The sequence below is a fragment of the Cyprinodon tularosa genome, unplaced genomic scaffold (genome assembly GCF_016077235.1).
Source record: "Cyprinodon tularosa strain WSP-4 unplaced genomic scaffold, ASM1607723v1 ctg43, whole genome shotgun sequence".
NCBI classification, from domain to species: Eukaryota; Metazoa; Chordata; class Actinopteri; order Cyprinodontiformes; family Cyprinodontidae; genus Cyprinodon; species Cyprinodon tularosa.
The window spans coordinates 1,361,990-1,369,904 of NW_024039152.1; positions in this window are offsets into that span (position 1 = coordinate 1,361,990).

Genomic DNA, 7,915 nt, shown 5'->3' on the forward strand with positions numbered 1-7,915 from the left:
GAAATCTGAGCTCCTAAGAAACACCATAGGGTAGCCCACCCTTCTAAAAGCAAGGCCAGATTAGGCCTTGCCTGCCCCAGGCATGAACAATCAATACATGACTGGATTTGCTCTTATTTAATCAGGCAATCCAAGCATGTTTACTTTAGATCATGTGACGTTATCATTGTTTTGGAGGAAAAGAGTACTGCTAAGTAAAAGCAATGAGAACGAGTAAATCAGCATGAATTTCTCAGTCTTATCTCTGGAACCTTAACCACAACCTTTTTGGAGCCTTAAGTGGGTATTACCTTCTGTGGGAACCCTAGACAATATGAGCCCTCTCATACAGTAAATCTGAAGCCTTCTGGACAAAATGTTTTTTTTTTTAGCTTCAATGATTGACTGCCACTTCAAGTCTCATTATTTTCAGGTTGAGTGGCTGCGTCTTAGGGGAGACAGCAAGTAGGTCATGCCTGCAGGACCAGAGCTATAAATTTGTGAGTATGCATCTGAGTCGGCATTTTGCCTTAGGGTTCACTTGATGCTGATGCATCGCTAACTCCTCCTTGCCTATCAATCATCACTTCTGACTTCATAACTAGTGGAACTGGTCGCACATATAGAAGCAACTAAGTTACTTCAGACCTTAAAAGATTAGTTAATGCAAGAATCATTCTGCCCCTCTATTTCAGGTTTTAATTATGCCTATAAAATATTAAATAAGCTAAAACCCCTTATTATTATAGCAGCAGTGTCAATTCTATTTTTTTGCAGTATTTTTTTTATTTACTTTTATTTACTTTTATTTACTTTTTATTTACTTTTATTTACTTTTACTTTTATTTACTTCTATATAGGCTCAAATTTATAAAAAAAAAAAAAAAAAAGTGCTGCTGAATGGTTTAAAAGGGTATTTCGAATTGTTCCAGTTAGTACTTTTCTCAACATAATTATCGGAATAACAAATAAACAGAACAAACTGAAAATCTAAATAGGAGAAATGTAGATTTCTACATGAACAGGAACGTTTTTGTAATTACATTCCTAGAATATCAGTTAAAACCCATCTAACTAACAGTTACTTAGATGTGTTTCCAATTTGTATCTTAAGAAAATAATCAAACTTTTCCCTCAGATAAAAAGAAATTGGTTAAGATGTTTAGGAAAAACCCATGAAGCAACAAGTTCAAGCCTGGCATGAACTGGAAACTGCTGGAAAACCTGCGTCATTGTCCACAGAAAACCCAGTTTTCATTCCAAGCAGCTGCTCCAGAGTCAACATAAGCAAGCATTACTGAAGTGTTCGCCTGCCAAAATGAAAGAAAGATTTTATGGTGAAAAAAGTCTAACATTGAGAGAAATTAATGCAAAGACAAAGAAGTGTTTGCAGTAGTTAAGCTGGGGCTTTCAAACGTAAGAAAACTGTAACAACTCTCAAGCACAGTGGAGGCATTTTCCTACTCTTGCCTGACAGCCCTGTTTTCCTCGTCTCAGTCGTTTTGTCCTTGAGCAAGACACCACCTGTCATGCCTGCTGTTGCTGTTGCAGATTAAATGGTATCCTCGCTTCTGTTAGTCTGCCCCAGGGTAGGTATGGCTGCAATGTAGCTTACCACTATCAGCATGTGAACGTATGTTTAAATAGGTGAATCTAGGGTGAAGCACTTTGGAGTCCTTGGACTTGACAGTTGTAATGTATGGTGGCATATTGCAGAAATTGGTGGAAAATTAAAAAAGACTGCCTAGAAGTTAGAGGGTTGAACTTTGGACACAGTTCCAAAAGAAGAAAATTAAAAAGAGTCCACTGGACTTCCCAAGTTTGAAGATTGCAGATGGGAAGTTCCACTTCCCATCAAGGAAGCTTTTTCAATTCAAAATGTCAGGAAGAGGGTTGAGTTCGAGGTTTTGTACAGTAGACCAACGAAGCCTTGTTTTTGTTTTGAAAACATGCAAATTTTTGCATGTTTTTAAAACAAAATATGTCATTTGACTGTTTTCAAAACAAAGTTTTGAAAGTTCTTGTTCTAAAAAATAATTCAGTGTTGCAAAATACTTCCATCCAGGAAAAAAAAGATAAGCTCTGTTATGCTGGGCAGGGTGTGAAGGGCAGCGTTGTAAACAGAAATGTTAATACAGGATCTTAATATTTTAAAAAGAAACCTACAAGGGAAATATAACGAAAGAATATAAAATCAGAGGTTAAAACCAGATAGCTTATGGTTAGACAGTTAGCTACCTGATAGACTAAAAACTTACCAAAAGCCTGCAGCTGAGCCCAGATAATCATCAAGGGACAAGTTCATTTTTTTGAAAAAATCTGTTACTGATGGGTTGCACAGAACACAACCTCCTATAACTGAAGGTGTTTTTGTTTCATATAAATATTTATATTAAAATATTTTTATAATAAACACATTTTAAGAAAAACATACTTTAAGGTAAACATGTTTTTCTTCTTACCATTGAGTCAACTGCTAAATGTTATTAGGTAATCCTGCTTGGAACTGATTTATTCACATTCATTATTTTTGTTTTTTAACAAATGTGTCTTTCTGTAGTTGTGTTCTCTTGAATATTAAATGTTACCCTTAGCCTAACATCTTACAAAGCCTTGCTGTAAGTCAGCCCTCAAAAATGTAAACAAGCAGTTCTGTAACATTCAAATTACCACATTTAAGACATCAATGCACAGAGTCTACATTTAGCTGCTCTCACCTTTGTTTTACCCACACTTTTATGGTGTGTGCAGAACTGTCACATGATGTGAACAAAACTGACTCTGCTGGTTATGGTCTGAGACATGAGCAGGCCTGCGGCTGGCGGACGGAGGATGACTCAGCCATAATAACACCCTGTTCTCTTATTTGCCTTAATCAATCAGGCCTCAAAACCAGCTGTCAGCTTTCTCTGACTTTTTTAAAGTTGAGATTTAAATGTTTTATTTTTTGCAGAACCATTTTTCATCTTATAAAAAAATTGTATCATGCAATGTGCTAATTTCAATCCTTTTCCCTTTCTGTTTCCATAAAAATAGTTAAGCCAGAAGTCATGTCTGATGTTTACATATAAAAGTAGGACACAACGGTTTAACTGTCATGATCTCACGTTTTATCATTTTTATATTCAGTATTATACAGTATTAACTTAGGCAAAAGCCGGCTGGAGTAGTGTTATATAGGATGAATAATATTTTACTCTTTAAGAGCATCTGTGTTTTTTATCTTAAAGCACAGTTTACAAAAAATAATTTATTGCTTGCAGGCAATAAATAAGCTCTGGCAATTTTGCTTCATTGTTTTCGACAAACATGTTTTGCTCTAAAAGTATGAATGTGAAGGGTAGATATTACCATGAAACCCCCATACTTAAACAAGAAAAATTTCTGACACAGCCTGAAAATCAGGATGATTTCACTCAGACTTTAATTAATATGATACAATTGTGGCATCAGCTTCAAGCACTGTTGTAGCCAATACATTATTAAATAAAAAATCCAATTATGCAGAAGAAGTTATGCTTTTTTGATTTATTTTTCTTTATTTTATCTGCTCCAATTCAATTCAGTTGATTTATATAGTGCCAATTCACAACACATGTCATCTTAAGGCACTTTACAATTCATTAGATTCACTCCACTTCCTTTTCACTACATCTGGGGAGGTTACATCTGGGGCATGAGAAGCAATTAATATGCAGTATAGTGACTGAGATGCACGACTGACACTGGCATGTAACTTGCGTATTGGAATTTATTTCTCTTATTTCTGTAAGATGAGTTTTTGTTCTCTAAGGAGAAATACAAACATGAGTTCCTTCATTGACTGTGATTGGTCAACTACCTTGAACCAGTCCCTTTATACGTCTCACACGCGGTTAAGGCATATTGAGTTAGTGAGTTGATAATCAGCTTTGTGGTACTACTGATTCTGATTTCCACTGTTGTAGATTGTTTAAACTGGATAGTTTAAACAGCCTCCAGGGTCATTGGTAATCTGTAGCTCCTCTCTCTCTGTTATTCCCTTTGTGTTTTGTTAGCCCTGTGTTCTTGTCTCGAGGTTGTCAATTTCCTGAAACACTTGTTTCATTCATCCCAGTCCCAGGCTCTGCTTGAATCAGGCAGCTGCGACCTCCGAATTATGTCATATCATGGCACCGTGGTTTCTTTGGGTTTTAAGACTCCTTTGTATGTAGCCTCCTTTTCACCTGGGATAGGTCCGGTGTATCCTTTGTAACTTTGGGGTATCCCATGATTCATAGCATGTCCCAGCAAGCTGGCTGCTCTGAGGGCATAGGAAAAAGGAAAATGGCGACAAACAGTGGTGAAAATTGTAAGTGTAGTTTAATAACTATACAGTATATAGGTATACGAATAATTTCATCTTAAATCAATGAAAATAGTTCATACAGTAAGTCAGTCAGATATGTAATGATTGGTTTATTCAAAGGTTTTAGCTTCCGTGCAAATGGGTTTGCCTGAGATTTAAGCATATATTCCTATACCTCTGCAGTGTGGGGACTACAAATCTGATATCTTTGACGATGGTTCCCCTGCTGAGGCAATAGTAGTAAGAAGTTCAGCATCCATTCTTTGCCTGTTTTGTGAGTCGACTGTCACAGTTGCTAGGCAATAGAGCGTACGCTGAGTGGGGGGTGGTGACGGCTGGAGAAGACTGGACCTCTTTGAATCTATAGCTGAACTCTTCCGGCCACCTTATTTCCACGGCCGTCGAGGTAGTCCAGGTAGGCTGGTTCCTTCGGAGGATGTAGCCGCAGACATTGAAAACACCCCCAGCATCAGAGCTCACCTGCAACTCTCATCTGGGGAAGTTCTGGTTCCAAATCTAAGCTGGCTGTGTCTTGATTCTAGCCTCTGTGATCATGCTCTTAGAATTCTGGATCAAAACAACTGCTCAGTTCATTGCAGAACCCCCAGCCAGATTGCATCATCAAGAACTATCCCAAGCTGCTGTCCTTCGTCTAAGCACCTGTTTCCTGACTGTGCCGATTGTTGTTCATTTTTCGTAAATAAACCTTTCACATTACTCCTGCCTACTGTGTTCTGCATGTGGGATAAAGCATTATGTAATACTATGACACAAGCAGCTGAATCAGAAAGTGATTAAACTCAAAAGATGCCATCACCAAAAATCTCACTCAGCTGGTTAGCAGATGCATCTGCACAGGTATTTAACAAGTCTGTTTGAAGCAGAAATCTCGCAGATTCCAAAAATATAAGATCGTACTCAACCAACATAAAAAAAATACTAGAAAATTCACTTGCAAATGAAAAAACACAAAATCTTCAGTTTTTTTTTCCCAAAAAGTTTTAAATCTAAGCAGATGTTACACCTACTTTTTCTGTTAAGCTTTTGTTTGTAAGCCTATGGAAGCAGTGAAGTATCACACAAATAAATGGATGCTTGACACATACTTATTTCCTTGTTCAGAAATAAGGTCAGTATAACTAACAGAAGTTTATCTGTTTCTACACTTTGAAATAAGGTCAATGAGGTAATTGCCGCTTCATATACCCATTTACTGCGATGCTTTAGAATGAAATTAAAATGACCATGTCTAGATGTTCTGATGCTCTTAAAAATATCTCAAGAGGATCACAGATGTTTCAGTTCAACATAAACATCTACTGAACATGCCCAACTGCATCATTTATAATAGTGTTTCTTGCTGCAGTAACTAGAAAAGCACTCAGAGAGCGCAGACCTCCACCAAGCAGCAGATTTTGCCCCAAATTGTGACTTAAACCCATAGCTAAAACTCACCCATGATCTGGATCAAAACGAAATTTAGATTAATTGTTCCTTTGCATTAGGCACACCTCTGGTAAAAAAAAAAAAAAATGTACCTAAAAGCTATTCATAGGTTTTCAAGTGATCCTGCAAACAAAACGACAATGCTGCCTTTTCTTGTACAGTAGTTCTGTCTTCTGTAAAATGCCTACTGACTTTTTAAGTCTGCACTTCAGGACAGCTTACTACTGTCATGATTCATGCTTCTCGACTTTCTAAGTCACTAAGGAAGACAGCAGCGTCAGGTATAGGAGTTTTCCCTGCAATCGGAGGGTTGTCGGTTTGAGCCCAGGCTCTGGCTTTCGGTGATGTGTCCTCAGGCAAGACACTTCACCTGCAATGCCTACCGATGGTGGTTAGAGGTCCCAATGGCAACTGTGTATGGCAGCCTTGCTTCTGTCAGTGAGTCCCAGGGCAGCTGTGGCTACAATGTAGTTTGCCATCTTCAGTGTGTGTGAATGACTAAATGTAGCGTAATGTGCTTTGGTCAAGTCTCCTGATTTAAAAAAGTGCTATATAAGTACAGGCCATGTACCATGTTCTTTCTTCTTCTTTTTTTTACTCCTCATTGAAGTCCTTGCCCTCAACTCCCCAATCAGTTAACCCAATTCATCAGTTTCTGTGAAATTATCTCCAGGATATAAGACTCTCCCATCCACAGCAGCATTGCCAGATTGCATGAAGCTTCCAGCAGAACAGATCCAGCCTTTTTGTCAAGCCGAACTCTTAAAAATCCTCACTGTTTTTCTATCTTCTGCATCCCTGCTTTGGCTGCTCCTTGTCTGACAAGTTTTTGCTCTCAGATATTATGGTATGACTCTTTCCTGGCCCTCTGGACTCCACTTAGCCTCATCCATTTAGTCAGTGAAGGCCCGTTCACCTACCTGAACAATTATTTGGACCTTGCAGTTCTTGGGATCCCCCATCGTGTCTGCTTAGATTTTGACAGCAATCAGTTCCTGTGGTCCAGTGTCCCAAGCTGCAGTCTTAAAAGAACCCTGTACATGTTTTATTCTGTGTGGTCTTAATTATAGCAGTTCATTACAATGACAGGCTCTCCTTCCAGCAGCAAATATATGAAAAAACCTACAAAGGGAGATCTTTTAGTGCTGAAATAACATGAGAACACTGTCTCTCCTTGATTTCAAAACACTATTTAAAGCTTAAAAATGCCAGTTGCCGTAGAGAAAGGCATCGCACACAAAGCTGGAGTCCAGCAGAGAGTGATATGGGATAATAGCCACTATATGCTTCAAGTTCATTTCTGAAAAAAAAGGAAAACTTTTTATTAAGCCAACTTTCAAAGTTGCAGCTTGTATTTTTTTCATTGAGATATAATTTTATTAAAGAGTTTAACATTTGCTAAAGCAAAAATATATACCTAAATACAAAATCTGTACCTGAGAACATTGTTTACAGCTGTAGAATACAATATTAGTTTAGTCTTATTTTCAAGCTTCCTCTCTTTGCTTCTCATTGATAGCATCACATCAATGTTTCTGACAAATAGCAGGAAGAGCATGAATCATTATGACGTAAGCAGAAAGCGAGGAACCACTGTAAATGGTTTAAAGTTATTGCTAACAAGTTGAAACGGAGGAAAACCATTGTGACAAACACTTGTTTTGTTGTAACGCAGCAAAACAAAAGTAAACTATTTTTTGTCGTTTCACTACAAATCAACATTGCCTGGTGTTCTCCAGCTGCTTTAGTTTCCTCCTTCATCTTTCATGCCATTGTGGAAGTGGCACACTGAAAACACAAAGAACCTAAACTATACTTCCCCCCCAGAACCTCTACAGTAGCGTGGGACTTTGTTGAGGAGATCATGGTTCAAGTAGTAACTAACTTTGGCCTGAGAGTGTGCAAACAACAAATAGAAACACTTTCTGTTTAGGTTTTAAGCATTTCTTTTTTCAGTTACATCTACCACTGGTTATACATTTGATGATATAGAGTTTCATTCAATTTTTTTTTTGTTGAAAAGATAAATTCTCAGATATTGAAGGCATAAAAGCAATTAAGTTAACCAAACTTTAGTCATCTCAAGGCACTTTACAATTCAACCAGATCACACAGTCAAATGGATTCAAAGTTATCTTTATCAAATATACAGTTAATAATGTT